This window comes from Pteropus medius, unplaced genomic scaffold (genome assembly GCF_902729225.1).
Source record: "Pteropus medius unplaced genomic scaffold, Ma_sr-lr_union100, whole genome shotgun sequence".
In the NCBI taxonomy this organism is placed as follows: domain Eukaryota; kingdom Metazoa; phylum Chordata; class Mammalia; order Chiroptera; family Pteropodidae; genus Pteropus; species Pteropus medius.
The window spans coordinates 27743036-27758456 of NW_024340849.1; the positions used below are offsets into that span (position 1 = coordinate 27743036).

At 52.2% G+C, this 15421-nt stretch overlaps 1 protein-coding gene across 16 annotated transcripts in view; it reads left to right on the forward strand.

The window, feature by feature from the left end:
* The window catches only part of CELF4 (CUGBP Elav-like family member 4), a 290082-nt gene that overhangs the window by 61149 nt on the left and 213512 nt on the right, over window positions 1–15421 (forward strand). The gene's annotated exons all lie outside the window — the stretch shown is intronic.

The following is a 15421-nucleotide window of genomic DNA, read 5'->3' on the forward strand; positions in this document are numbered from 1 at the left end:
AGACAGAGAGACAGAGAGAGAGACAGAGCGCGAGCCTAGAGCCCAGTGCCTGGCCTTTGGACACAGACTCATGTATTTAAATCCCAGCCCTGCCTCTTCCTTGGTAGCAAGTGGCCATGAACATCCTGCCTGACCTCTCTGAGCTCAGGCTTGTCCTTGGTGAAATGGAAATGGCATCTACCTCACAGGTGTGTGGTAACACCAACCTGGTGGAAGCTGGTGCTAGGAGGCCCCGTTCACCCAAGTGCCTGCCCTTTCCTTGGCAACTGATAAGCCGACTCCAAGGAGAAAAGGGGACAGAGCAGGCCCCATTGCTGGGGGCCTGGCATAGGCCTCTGGAGTTAAGAATGGAGGGATGGGTGCCACCTAGAGAGGTCAGGAGGCCCTGGCTGATAAGTAGTGAGAATTCACTAGGCAGAGAGGTGGGAAGAGGCCATCCTCACTAAGGTGGGGCCAAGTGAGCTAGGCATGGGCCTACAGGGGTGTGAAGGAGGCTAGGCTGGGTAAGGAGGAAATAAAACCTTGAGAGGCTAGGGGTGTCCAGCAGTGCCCAGCAGTGCAGTGGGGACCCTGGCCAACCTCAAGCAGCCAAGAACAGGTACTAGCCTTGTAGGTGGCCTGACCCCTCCTCCCGAGCCACTGCACCGTCTCATGAGACACCCTGTACCACCTTTCCTGCGAGCACTGATTATACACCTTTCTGCAAATAAAGCAGAAGGAAGGAAAAAAAAAAAAAAAGCCAGGCCCTTTCTTCTCCCCTCCCTCCCCACTCCTCTCTTTTCCCAGCTCCCCCACCTCCCTTGCTCTCTGTTGCTAAGTAGATGGTAGGTTTATTTGCGGCTGTCGGTTCCCAGTAGAAAAATTTCGTCTTGGAGAGCCGCCTGGATGGAAATGGCTTCAGCACCGATTTCATGGAGAAGGTCTGTGCAGTAATTAGTGTTCATGAGGGAGGAATTGGACTGGCAGGCTCCCAAGAAAACTACTCCCCAAAAGTTAGCTTGAGTCCAGAGGGCTACATCGAATCCGATTCCAGAGTGAGCCTCGCAATTGCTATATTTAGACCGGCACGCAGAAACAGGCCGTGTGGTGGATGGAGGGACTGGTCGTGAGAGGCAGAGGCGGCCTGCTGCCCACTGCACCCCGTGCATCTCCTCCCCTTCCTACCCCGGCACGGCCTGGAACAGACACTTGGCGAGGGAGGAAAGGGAAGGAGAGGGGTAGAGAGGAAGGTGGGCTGGCCTCGTGCTGGCCAGTGCTGGAGTGCGCTTGCAGAGGGCATACTGTCTGCCTGAGGCATGCTCACGGGTCCCACACAGCACGCTCGCTCCAACCTGAGGACTGAGCAGCTCCTCTCTTCTTTCTCCTTCTCCCCTCTGTCAAGGCCCCAGGGGACACTCCCTGCCTCCATAAGGGCCGAATCATCCATTCTGTCCCTGCTTTCCCCAGGCCTCTGGTCCAAAGAGGCCCTCGGTCCCAGGCTGGGAGCCACTGAGGTTCATTGTCCTGTCTCTTCATCTGTCCTTCCCTCACTCCTCAAGCCAGGTCTGGGCAAAGGGCAGGTACCCCCTGGATGCTTTGTGAAAGAATCGAGAGCAGCAGGCCTCAGAGGCCTGCTAGGGGTTGAGGGGTTCTAACATGTCCCACCTGGGCCTTCGGGCTGAAGGAGGAACAAACAGAAGCAGGAGTAAATCCAGAGCTCTGACTCTTCCTTCCCATTTCCGTTCCCAGGGATTTTGTCAGTGCCAATCTGCTGCTCAGGTTGGGATTTTACAGACAAGGAAGCTGGGGTCCCCAGAAGGCCGGGGGCTTGCCAGAGGCCCTACTGGCCCGAATCCAAGTTTCAGTATCTTTTCACACTTCTCTGCCATGGCGTCTTTTCACCTAGGCTCTCCTGTTTGCATTCCTGTTACTCCCGCTTTCTGTTCACTCTAGTCCTGGACCCTCTGCTCACAGCTAGCCTGGCCTCTCATACCAGAGGGGGCCTCTGAGGTCAGTCCTGCACGTCACAGGGTGTGTAAAGCCAGGGGAGGGGCCTCTGTGCTCGGCCACAGATGAGGGGACAGCTGTCTGGGAGGGGAAATGCCAGGGAGGAAGCCAGCAGTCATTCATTCAACCCACCCCACCCCTCAGATTTCCCCTTCTGGGCCTCAGCTCCCTGAGCTAGTTTTCCTGGCCATGGGGTACAGTCAACTCAGCCAAGATAAAGAAAAGGTCTAAAGGAAATTTTGAGGAAGCCGAGAGAATGGGTAAAACCTAAGGACACAAATACCGAGACATGGCCAGATGTGGGAGACACACCCATCCTAAAAGTGATAACACCAGGCTTCAGGTTGGCTCTGCGGAGCATAGCTCTACAAACCCTGGTCCTGGGTCCCCCACAAACCCCCTTCTCAGCCCACTCCTTTCCACCACCAAACCCTCTCAAAGACAGTGAGAACAGAGAACTATACACGTCTATAGGACGTTTCAGACCTGTGCCTCCCTCTTTCCCCGATCCTTGTCCACTGCTCATCATCCTCTTAGGCAGGGGCAGAGACACTGGATGGACTTGCCCTCCACCCCTGCTCAAGTGAATCTGTTTCCCCTGTTCTCTTGCATTTGGTGCAAAGCCTTGGAGACACACCTCCATCTGTTGACACAGTCTGCTTCCTACACATTTCGTCTGGGGCCCTCCACACTGACCGCCTAACATCTGCTTGCTCTCTTCTCCTCAGGCTGCACTGGGATCTCAGCCCTCTCAGAGACCTTCTCCCCTCACTCGACCCAGTGGACCTAAGCTCTAATCGTCTCACCGTATGCTCTTGGGATGATTGTTTCACCTTAACTTGCAGACACATCCCTTTCCTCCTCTATAAAAGAACGATGTACGCTTCCTGGTCTCTCCCTCCTGCCACTCGTTCACTCACGGACGACTGTGTGCTAGGACCCACTTTGTGCCAGGACTGTGCGGGATGCTGGGGACACAGACTCATAGGCAGGGATATAAAACTCATTTCACAGAAAAGGAAACTGAAATTCAGAGAGACCAAATGACTTGCTGAGGCTGTGTTTGACCTGTTAAGAGACTGAATGCAGTGTCCATCCCTCACCTATGCGTCCTTTCACCACTCCAGGCCCCCTGTCAAGCATAGGGCTTACAAGGGTCCAAGGCAGATGAAACAGCTCTTCCATCTTGGAGGTCGCAGGGTCCTCTCTAGAAGTCAGTGGGTAAGAACATGGGTAAGATTGCTCAGTACACATCTATTCCCTCCCACTCTTGCAGAGGCTCCCATTTCTCCCAGGCTGTCCCATTACAGTGCTGCTAGGGGCCTGCTCTGCTCTGGAGTGAGACACCCCCAGCTTTCCTCTTCCCAACCCTCTTAGCCCACATCCCCAGGTCTTGACAATTCCTCTCACAAAAGAAACAATTGACACAGAGGTGCCTCTTTAGGGAAGCATGAAGCCAGCTCTTTGTCACTCAGGTCCCTGGCCGCTCATTACTGCCTCCTGTCATTAGCATATTAGATACCCGAGGTAAACAAAACACACTTGCATCTAGATTCTCAATGCAAACCAAACCATCAGTCGCTCTGAGCCCCCAGTATGCTGGCCTGTGCTAGGGCAGGAAACACGACAAGGTCCATGTCCATGTGGATATGTATGGGGGAAGGTATACTCAGGTAAATGTGCAGGTCCCATGCAAGGGAAGCAGACAACACCAGGTAGTATAAATGCCAAAGCTATTTTTCACACTGTGGGGAACCTTTAGCATCGCATCACAACTGCTGCTACTGACAACAGTAGTTACAGCAATTCCCTCATTAATTATATGCCTGGCACCCTGCTGGATGCCCACACCCCAGAAGGTAAGTATCCTTACCCCCTTTTCCCAGGTAAGGAACCCGAGGATTATATAAACTACCCAAACTACCCGGAGAATTCCAGAACAAGGCAGAGGCTACCGTTAGAACCAGATCCACCCCCCTCCAAGGGGGCAGACCTTTTCCAGGACTCCAGACATCCTGCTGATGAGAACAATCAGGCCACAAGGTTAAATGGCTTTCCCAGATGCACCAGCTAGCTGGCGACAGAAACTGGGGGGTCGGATGTGACCATTATTTAGGGATGGAAAAAATAGTGCATCCTGGAGTGGTCAAGTGGGACTTAACTAGGTCGACAAGAGAGAATGTGGGGTTCCAGCCCTGAGCCAAAAATAAAAAAAGAAAGGAGGAAAGAGGAAGAGAGAGGGAGAGAAAAGAAAGAAAGAAAACAGGGAAGAAATGAGGGAAAGAAGGGGAAAAGAAAGGAGAGGAAAAGGAAAGGAAGAAGAGACGAGGGAGAAAGCCAAGGAAAAGTGCTGAGGCAGGTGTCAGGAGGAGCTCTAAAGGGGAGGGGGGCAGTGCTCTCCGGGGCTCCAGCCTTCTGACCACGCCCTCTAGGGGCCCTGGACTCACCCTGCAACCCACACTTCTGTGTCTTCACATTGCAGAGCCCTCTCCCCAGCACAGCCTTCTCTAACGGCCACTCTAGGTTCAAGACTCATTCAGGAGGCCCTGCACTGAGTTTCTCCCCAGGCAAAGTTGAGATTACTCCTCTGTGACATGGCAGAGCCCATGGTTAAGGTCGCGGACTGTGCAGGCAGCCGGCCCAGACTCACGGCCCAGCTCTACTATGGATCTGGTTGCAAGACCTTGGACAAGTCTCTCATCTTTGAGTACCTCAATTTCCTTGCCTATAAAATGAGGATGATAATAGTACTATTTTATAATTATTGTGATAAGTGATTACAAGTAAAACATTTAGAACAATATCCAAAATATAACCCAATATTAGTAAGCGTTTACTGTTATCGTTTGTGCCACAGATGAGCCCTGTACAAACCTCGATTTGGTAGGTACTTATATGCTTATCGCCTGGCCTTGCAAGTGTGTTTACTTAGAGTCTACTTTAAAGCAGGGTGTATGTCTTTCATCATCTGGCAAATGGAGGGCTATCAATAAATGGTTGTGGAATGAATGAATGAATGAATGAATGAAGCATCTTTCATGCCGCCCATAGACAACAGTACTCTATCTGATCCTAGTCATACGGTTTGAGTCTTGTGTACCAGTCAATGAATTAGTTAGTTCAATCTTCTTTCTTGGTGGGCTCTGTGGGCATGTGGGTGGGAAGAGAAGAAATCAAATTGAACAAAGGCTCTGTCCCACTTCCCCATAGGACATCCCCCCGTCATTTGCCAACTGCCTCTCTCCCACCATGGGCACTCACGAGATCAGCTATGAATGAAGGGTGACTGTGAGTGGCTCTGACCTTTCCCAGGATTGAGGCCAGCTGACTCTAAAACAAAAGCCAGAGCCCGTACCCCTCCTAAAAGGGGAATAATAGTTGATACCTAGGCTAGGGCTGGGATTAACTCCCCAAGGCCAGCATCCCAGTCCCATTTGCTGACTACTTCTTCGCTTCAGCCCTCAGGTTAGATATTGCTAAATGCTTGTGATTGAACCTATCTTATTGATGCTGGGTAAAGCCCAAAGCCCAGCCAGAATAGTGGCTTAAGTGGCCAAGATCGTGAAGGAAAGACACCCTCTGAAAGAGCTGGACTGTGGCCTGCCTGAACTGTGTGAGATTGTTTTTCTGCTTTTAAAAAGAAAATCACATTTTCTAAACATTGATCCTATAATATGAGACTCCTGGCTATTGGTCTTTTCAAAATAACCTGTCTTGGATGCTGAGGTTGGAATTTCTTGGTTGGCGTGCTTCTATTTTTTGTTGTTGTTGTTGTTGTTGTTGTTCTTTAAGTGAATTAGGGCCTGTTAGGAAGGAGCCAGAGGAGAAAGGTGAGATTAATTCACATCACCTGGCAAGTCCTGAGTGCCTATGTGCCATCAGAGGGGAGGCTCCTGCCTTCTCCTCCTGATTCTGAGCAGCTCAACGACTCCTGTGAGGCCCCCTTCCCGGCCTGGTCCGGGATGTGAGAGGACGCACAGCCCCACGACTGTGGTCTAGCTGGGGAGTCACGGTTCCCATCTATGAAAACAACAGAAAACTGTTCAACCAAGCACTCGTTTGTATGTTTCAAACACTTGGACGTGGAAGGACCCACTGAAGGAGAATCGGTGAGGGCTGGGAAGCTGGGGAGGGCTCCAAAGGTGGGAGATTTAGTAGGGGACCCAGGAACAGGGCAGGTATTCTGGTGGGAGGAGGAAACAGAACAGGCCTAGAGGTGACATGGAAACACACTGTGGAGGAGTGTGGTTCAGTGTGACTGAGATGATGGACAGAAAGACAGTTCCATCCCCTGCCTTGTGGGTGTGATATCCTCTCCTGTGGGAGAAAGGAGCCAGGGAGGCTGATGCCCCACCCTCAAGGACATCAGAAGAGTGGAGAGCTGTCCCTGTGGACATGCCAGCCTGGGGGTGGTGGCTTCGAGGACATGCTGAGGAGGAATTTCTCCACACTTCCCTCTGCATGGGGAAGGGGATCCTATTGGGGAAAATGACCCCACAATTTAACCAGTCTAACCACCGTGGAAAGCAACTCGACAAGCATTTACTGAGCTCTCTCTGTGGGCATAAGACCTACACACAATCTAGCAAATTTGGGGGGCCACTGGGGGCTCAGATCCTACACCATGTCATTCCCATATGCTGAGGAATTCAGCCTGTCTGGCTGGGGGTCAGCAGCATGGCCAAGGCAGCCAGCAAGGCTCTGTAGTTCCAGCCAAACAGGGGAAGACGGGGAGGCAGCTGCAGGCAAGCAGGGAGACACGCATGCCAGAGGACGGGAGGTGAGTGCCCTCCCAGACCAGTCGAGATGGCATCACTTTCTCAGAGGCCCCCCACGTTGCCCGTCTCCCACAGTTTAACAGTGGACCAGGCCAAGCCAAATGGGCCTCTGAGAGCCCCTTCCACCGTGGCACTCAGTGAGCCAGGCATCCATTCCCACGAAGTCACACCTGGCTTCTCGGCAGGTGCACCCTGTTCTGAGAAAACTCAAAACAGGAAGATCTAAACTCCCTGACCAGGTTAATAAGAAGGGAACATAGTTCAGTTTCTCAGCTCTAGCATTTATGGAGGCATTCATGTGAGTAACAAATGCCTACATGCATTCTAAATCCAACCTGGATGCTCAGATAGAGCCCTCTGTGGAGCAGCCTGACTTTCATTGACATTGGACAGGGCACCAGGGGTAGAGGGAAGTCAGGTGCATGTGGCCCAGTGAGGTCCCAGAGACCTTGGCTGACTCTACCTGGTTCCTTGTAGGAAGAGAATGAGGTCATCCCTAAGTCCCTGACCCCAAGTGCAAGCTAAGGAGTGGGGGCATGGAGGAAGGACATTTCCCATCTGGGGCCCCCAGGAATCCCACTAACACAGCCCTGAGATACCACCCAGGGCCTCTAGACGGGGCCACAGGAACTTTGCTCCAAACCAGCCATCTGGGGGCCTCAGGTCTCTGCTTCACCACTGAGGCACGTCACACAGGCTTTCTTAGTTGTTGGATGCTGATAATATCCGCCCCCCAGCACACTCTGAGGTGTAAGAATGATGAGCTCGTGGGCGTGGCAGCACTGGGGCAAGTAAAAGCCCTTTGCACAAATGAAAGGGAGCGCTTCTTGCTGTCCTGGGGACCAGCAGGAGCTGCCAGCCCAGAGCAGGGGCACAGGGGCACAGGGGCAGCCCCTTGACTATGGAAACAAAACCCGGCACCTGTGTCAGCAGAGCAGGTTTGACCTCTCCTGGTGGGCTGGGCCTTAGAAAGGCTGACAGCTTCCCTGGGCCAGGCCCCACCCCCGAGGCTCACAGGCCCATCAGCCCCAGCCACAGACCAACTGCTCTTTGCTGAGAAAGGGGAAAGGCCATCAGTATGTCATGTCCACCTTTCATCCTTTTCACAGTGCCATGAAGATGTTTCAGCAGATACCAGACATGTAATTCTCCAGTGCTGAGGGTGTAAACAAGGGCGACTGGCAGGACAGCCACTTGGCAAAGGCTTGCCTGCTGGTCCTTTCATCCTCTGAGGTGCAGAGACAATTAAGTCCCTTCGTCTGATTACTGGGCCCTGTCTGGTGCCCAGCAGGAAGAATAAGGCAGGACTGGTCCCTCGGGGTTGCCTGTCTAGGTCTGGGGAGATCTAGACCCCCAGCTCCATACCCATCTCTGTCTTATGACCACAAAGGGCAAGAGGGCTGAGAAAAGTTCGAGATACATCAGAGTCACAGTGAACTGGGGCCAGTTTCTCATCTCCTGCAACCAAGTTCAACTCTGAGAAACACTTAAAGACCACCATGCCCTTCGCTGGGGTTTTTAGTTTAGGGAGAGTTGTTGCAGGAGGGCAGTGCTAAGCCCAAAAGCAGGAGCCGGTGCAGGTGGGGTTTCAGCACTGGAGGCTCTGAGGAGGGGAGCAGGACAGCAGCTCTGATTCATTGGCTGAGGGCGCCATCCATCACCCCCTGCAAGCTGCCCCATCATCCCCACCTCCCAGATCTCTTCTTTTAAGATGGGTGGTTCCTGCCACTACCACGGGGCCAGAACTGAGGGGTGGACATCCCAGACCCTCTCCACACACCCTGCCATCTCTTCCAAGCCTTTTGGTGTGCCAACCCAGGGGCAGAGTATAGTTTAGCAAACACTGCACTCAATGATGTCTGTCATTGGGGGGAGAAGGGGACCCTGGAGTTCGTAGTCCTATTGTAGACTATGTACATGTGGGCAAACACACATAAATGCTAAGTAGATGAAGATGAAGTGTACTCTAATTGTCAAATGAGAGAGGGCTTTAGGAGATGGTGTAGTCAGGGAAGGCTTTCTAAAGGAGAGGAGGCTTAGTCACTCCTAGAAGGACATGTGGGCTCCAAGGGAGGGAGGCATAGTGAAGGCATCAGGGAAAAGGATGCTGTCATTAGGCTTGGGTTTTCTCCATGGAAGTAGAGCAGCAATAGGAAGTCAGAGTCATGTGCTGTGGGTAGGTGATCATTGCCCCTCTCCTAGGGAGAGAGGAGAACAGCAGGAATTATTGAGATGCCAGCAAGGAGCCCTCCTGGGGAGAAGGGAGGAAAGAGGGAGTAAGGTCCAGGCGGAAAGGACTGAGGGGACTGGAATGGCCAGGACGGATCCTGAAAGGGGGCAGGAGGATCACCAAGTGTCTGGGCAAAGACAGGGTAGGGCCCTGTGGTTTTATTTCTCTGCCTGGTGCCAAGCCCTGCTGAGCCCAAGGGCCCATTCTCAAGGAGTTCACAGATTAGAAGGGAAGACAAGATTCACTCTTGGAGCAGGCCATAGGCAGTGGTCAAGGGCATGACCACATAAAAATCCACAGAAGGTGAGACCATGATGGCTGAGGTAGGTGCTTAGGGCCTAACTGAAGAACAGGGTCAAGGAAGTGGGTCTTGAAGGAGGTACCAACCTGGGGCAGGCATGGAGGTGGATGGACATCCCCAGAGGAAGAGTGTATACATGAAGAAGTCCTCTGCAACTGTCTCTCCCACAAATATGGGGAGGGGACATCTGCTCTAGAGGCACCAGGGAGGCCACCTTTGCCCACCCAGACCATGGGGGACAGAGGCTGGATGAGGGAACAGATGTGGGCTCAGAACACCAGCAACCGTCTCTCCAGGGAGGATGGCAGACTTCCCTCTCTCTCTCCTTCTACCCACCCCCCAGAGCTTCTACCTCGATTTCTCTGCAGCAAGGTCCACATCTGTTTTATAAGTCCTCTAGGCGATTCTCAGGTTCAGCCCAAGGTAAGTAAGAACCACTCAGGAAAATGCTCTGAGGGTGTGATTTCAGGTACCATGGCAGGTCGATGGAGTGGAGATTTGGGACAGAGAGGGGCCTTCTGGACCCCTTAAGGAGATCACACTCAACAGAGAGCCCGTCCTGGACCCATGCGTCTGGCTAGTTGATGGGTTTCCTGCGCCCTTCCTGTCTCCTATCCTACTTCCGCACCCTGTCTTCTTCCTACTTCCTTCGGGCCAGCCAAGTGACTGGCCTGATGCATCTGATCTTTTATTAGAGCCCAGATCTTCCCATTCTAGAGCCACCTTCCTCTAGCTAATTCTGTAATTCAATTAGTAGGAAGCCAAGGCCTGGCTGGGGCGGGAGGTGGGAGCACATAGGGAGCCTTCCCCTCCATGATGATTACACCTCAGGCTTTAGCCCTGTTCAGAGTTAGGCAGGAAATTGTACTTCCTTCACTTCATGATGACAAGGGCCTTTTATACTCGCTCACGGGGACTTTGTAAATTACTGCCATCTCTGTGCAATTAATTCTGCTGCGCTGTGTTTTTTCCCCCACATGGGAGAGGGTACCTGCCCTTCTCAGGAATCAACAGTGCCTTTTGCACCATCATCTGCAGGCTGCCCTGCTGGAGAAGGGTGTCTGCCACCCAGCCTACACCCTGGCCTGGCAACACCCCCTCTGCTTACCTACCCACCCCCCACTCTGGCTGTTTACCTCTCCTGGCCACACCCTCCTCCTCTCTTCCTTTCTTCCTCTGCCCTCAGTGCTTCCTGTTCTCTCTTTGGCACCCCAATTGTAGGTCTCCTTCCCCCACTGCCACCAGGTTTCCTTGGTCTCCTAGCCCACAGACACCTGAGCTTGAAGCTCAGCCCTCTGTTTAGAAGTCATTGTCTCTGTCTCCATGGAGTTGGCAGTCTGTTTAGAGACACAAGACTCAAAAGTGATAAATAGGAATGGTGAGTGGGAAAAGGTTAAATGGCAGCATAAGGAAACGTGAGTGCCGGACAGTGTTCAGTGCACGCGGCAGAACTGAGAGCAGCAGGATCCACCCATGATCACTTCCCTCGTGAAGAACTTGCCAGGAAGCTGATGCCCAACGATCTTTGTCTCATCGAAGCAGGCTATGAGTCCTGTGTCCTGTCTGGCTTACCCATTTTCACCCACACCCTTTTTAGTCCATCCTCCTCTTTCGGTAAAGATTTCTTTTATCTTTAAAGTTAATTATGCAAGTGAGACATGAATATATTCTGCGTCCAAATATGTCAGACAAAACAAAACAAAACAAAAGTTAAAGTCATGGGAGACATCCCCCAACTCCACACTTCCCGTTTTCTGCATGGTGTGACCCTTCTAGACTTTGTGCTATGGTGCAAATACAGAATTGAGTGCATATGGAACTATTGGAATATGTTCCTATTGTATATTGTCGTATGTGATTTCACAATCTGCTCTTCCCATCTGACAATGTGTCTTTCCATGTTGGTACATGTAGGATCATTTCATTTTTTAAACAGCTGTAGAGCATTCCACAGTCAAAATGCGAAAACATCCCTGCTCTGATGGACCTTTAGGTAGTTTTCCATTTTTGCTATTCTAAACAGCCCCAGCGGACCCTGGCTCTCTCCTCTGTGGGCACAAATATGAGCATACTTGCAGGGTCAGGCCTGGGAAGGGAATTGCTAGTCCTGAAGGAAGGGAGAGATTTCTGTGCCACCAGCCCGACCTCAGAAAGGGTGCTTCCTTCTCCAACCGTCAGGTTCAGAACCTGGCGCTTGCCTTGTCTTCCATACTCTTCCATGGGTATGCAACTGCTTCCTGAGAGAATCCCATTTCCCAACTAGACTGTGAGTTCCCAAAGGGCCTCACCAGGTATGTCTCTGGGGAAACACCTCAGCACATCAATGGGAGAGTGAGCTTGACAGGCTTAGTGACTGCTGAGCTGTGGTCCCTTGCACCACCCTCACAGCTCAGAGTCCCCTCCTTAGCTACTATGGGGATCAGCAGTGAGTGGCAGGAAGTCAAAGCTAGTTTTTCTGGGTGGGGCTTCTGGGTGCACCATGGGTCCTTACATGAGAGGCCAGTTAGTGTCCAGTGGGTGAAGCTTGGGCACCCTCTCTCCCTTGGACACCCTGAGCCTTCACCTCAGCCTCCGCCCCAGGCCTACCATGCTCTGCAACATTCTATAATGGCAAACTCTACTCCTGAAGCCACCCTCTTCCCACCAAGCCACTGTTCCCCCAGGGCTCTGCCCTCAGCAAGGGAGAAGATGTGGTCCTTTCATGTACATTGGCATCAGCAGTTAATAACTGCTTATCCATATCTACCTTTTGAAAGAGCCCTTGCGAGACAACTTATCTTTCAGGTAGCCAGTCAGACACAGCATCAGACTAGCGGAAAAGATGGTTTGAGAAGGCCCAGGTGGGTTTATCCCAGGCAGCCGCTGTGTAAGGCTGGTCTCTCCTGGCAGAGGGGGAGAAGCAGGGACTCTACCTTGCTGACCTCCCTCTTCACAAGGGTTGTTTGTGTTTACACTGCACTCTGCAATTAGAGAGCTCTGCAGAGGTTGTTAATACTCATTGGCTAGTACGTCTTCCTATAAGCCACTGAGGGGAATAACAGTCCCCATTTATAGATGGGGAAACTGGTGTACAAAGAGAGAAATCAATAAATGACCCCTGGCTGGTAAGGATCCACCTGGACACAACTTTCTATCTGGAACTGCACATCGGCCTGTTCAGGGAGTGATCACTTTGGGGCGAGAGCAGGGGAGTGACAGTAACTGCCCTGGCAGGCACTGGGAGAATGGGCTGGAGGAAGTCTTGGGGACAGTGTCCTCCCAGCCAGGGCTACCTATCAACTCTCACAGGCAACCTCTGTCCCCCACCACTATGAAAGTCCTGTGTTCCTGTGTCCTCGGGGCCTTGGTCAGCTCCCAGCAACCTCCCAGCACCATTTCCACGTTCTCCCCACCTATCGGTCCCCTCCAAAGTATCCGACGTGTTCGGCATTCAACACTCTCAATAAATATGTATTGAGCTCCTGCCCCTGTTCTGGGCACTGAGAACCAAGTAAGAACGGAGCCTCATCTGGGCATGGGGAGAATGCCAATCAAGGAACAAATATACAAATATCGTGTCAGGAGTAAGGGATGCCAAAGAGGAGAATAAACAGGACGAGGGGTCAGAGAGTGTGTACGTGCTGAGGAAGGGGTTACAATGTTAAATGAGGTGGTCAAGACAGGTATCTCTGAGGGGGTCACATTTGAACAGAAACCTGAGGAGCAAGCCATGCAGATAATGGGATTGAGGTCATTCTGGGAAGAGGGCACAGCCAGTGCAAAGGTCTTGAGACAGAGTGTACCTGGCAGGGCTGAGAACTAGAAAGGAGGCCAGGGGGTGAGCAAAGGGAAGCATGGAATGAGGTGAAGTCAAGGGGTAGAGATGTCAAAGGAGGTTACACATGTTCTGGGGGTCCCTTAAAGAATTTGGTTCAAAGTGCAGCTGTTAAGCTCTCTCTCAAAAAAAAAAAAAAAAAGCAGTGGCATAAATTCCTGGAAGCTGGACAAAAGCAACAAATTAAAAAATATATATATATATATTTTCCTTGTTATCCTGGGCCATGGAAACAATATGGTCATTTTTCTCCCCCACCTCCTGCCCCCCTCCTTCTCTCCCTCCTCTTTCCTCCTCCTCCTCTTTCTCTTCCTCCTCTCCTCCCTCCTCCTCCGTCTCCAAACCTGCCCCTGACCTTGTCCCGAGCTGGCTTGCCTGCGTGTAGCTAGACAGTAGCTGCCTCCCAGTTGCAGGAAGGCACAGGCGGAGGACAAGGCCAGCGAGGGGACAGGAGGAAAGAGGCCCCCAGAGAGGCAGGCAGCAGCACGAGGGACAACGTCACAGGGGCTGCTGACCGCTATTCATTTCAATCCCCTATGTGTCTCCATCAATAACCGCCTGCCATGACCAGGAGGGAGGAGCAAGGAGGCAGGAAAAGGAGGGGCAACCTGGGGTCTGGATGGGGAAGAATGAGATGGAGTGGGAGAGAGGCTTTTTGGCACTGACAGCTCTCTCCAGCCCAGGAGCAGGAATTGGAGGTAGGGAAGAGAGAGGGCCAATGGGGTGCCAAGAGTTTCTGTCTCCCAGCTTTCTCTCCCTGCTTCCTTCCTCCTGTTTCTGTGGCCCCCTCACACATAGATTCCCTTCCAAAATCTTCTCTAAAGCAAGGAGGGGAAAGGAAGCAGGACTAATTTCTACACTGCAAGAGGAGGAAAGGGGTTTCACTGGGTGGAGGAGGAGTCGGGAACTGCAGAGGACACTAGGAGCACTCTGTGCCTGGGAAAATAAGAGGCCAGAGCAAACCTGGTGAGAAGGGCTGACATTGGCACCAGACTGGAACCACCAGCCTATAAACCTTGTGTAAAGAGGGCATGAGCCATGAGGCTTGACACAGAACTTGACACGCAGTGGGCACTCAGGAAACAGCTAATAAATGGCCATAAGAATGACCAAACGGTCAGCTGTGAACAGTCAAGAAAGAGAGTTGTGGTGGCCTAGACCAGTCAAGGAGGGCTGCCTGGAGTAGGTGAACCTTGATCAGAGTCTTGGAAGATGGATGGGACTGGGAGAAGTGAAAATGGAGAAAGAGGTGTGCCAAGTGAGAAGACTATGAGAACAAAAGAAAGGGGGGCGGGGGATGGTGAATACAAGTGGTTGGGAGGTCAGACAACAGGAGAGTGGAACAAGGGAGGGAATGAAAATAATGAAGCAAGGAAGTGGCCAGCCAGCAGGCCACCTTGTCTGGGGCCCTGGGTGGCTCTGGAAAGTCTGAAGCCGCTATTCCCCCACAGAACTCAAGCCTGCTATTGGCCATGGTTGGCTTTTTGACTTTCCTTGTGGTCTCTGGCCTTGCAGGCCTCCCAAGTCACACTCAGCCACATCCTTAGGCAGAGGATGAGGCCCCTGACACTGGCAGTTTGAGGAAACTTCCAGAAAGACTCTTCCATCAGCAAACATTCTCTTTGCTTTGTCGCTGTGCTTGAAAGGCCCGCATTAAAAAGTCACCCCTTGAGTTAAGCATAGTGTTCTGTAAAAATCTGGATTCCCTGGTGTTGCACTGTCAGAATCACTCCAGGGGAAACCCAGACTGAACCTTGGAGCCCACTCCGGGTCAGCTCTCTCAGTTCACGCACATGAGGAGACTGAGGCAGGACAGGAGACGTGGTTTGCCAGGGGTAGGGTCACCCAGGGAATTAGAAGCACATCGAGAGTTGGCCTCAGATCCAGCCTTGCACACTGGTGCAGTGGATATGCCCGAGAAGCTCTCTGATTAGGAGGGATGTGAAGATATCACTGCAGATGTGACAATGGCCTGAGGCAGGGACACTTGAGCAGCCCCATTCATTTTATCAGGACAGCCTGGCCTGGGGTCCTCCTTACAGATGGAGCCTTTATTTGGAAGGCCGAGAGCTCCCTCCATCATCCCTGATGAAGCAGCAGGCAACAGTGCTCCTAAGGGCTTGAAATAAGAGTTCATGGTCAAGTGCAACTAGAGGTGCTGTGGGTGAGGGGTGGAAGCTGACCCTTATGGGAGAGAGATATTGGAGCCAGAGCTTAAACAGGCAAACAGCACCCAGAGGAGGGAAGAAAGGGAGGGAGGGAGAAAGGTTGGAAGAGAAAGAACAGAGGCACCTGAGGCACCAGGGCACGGG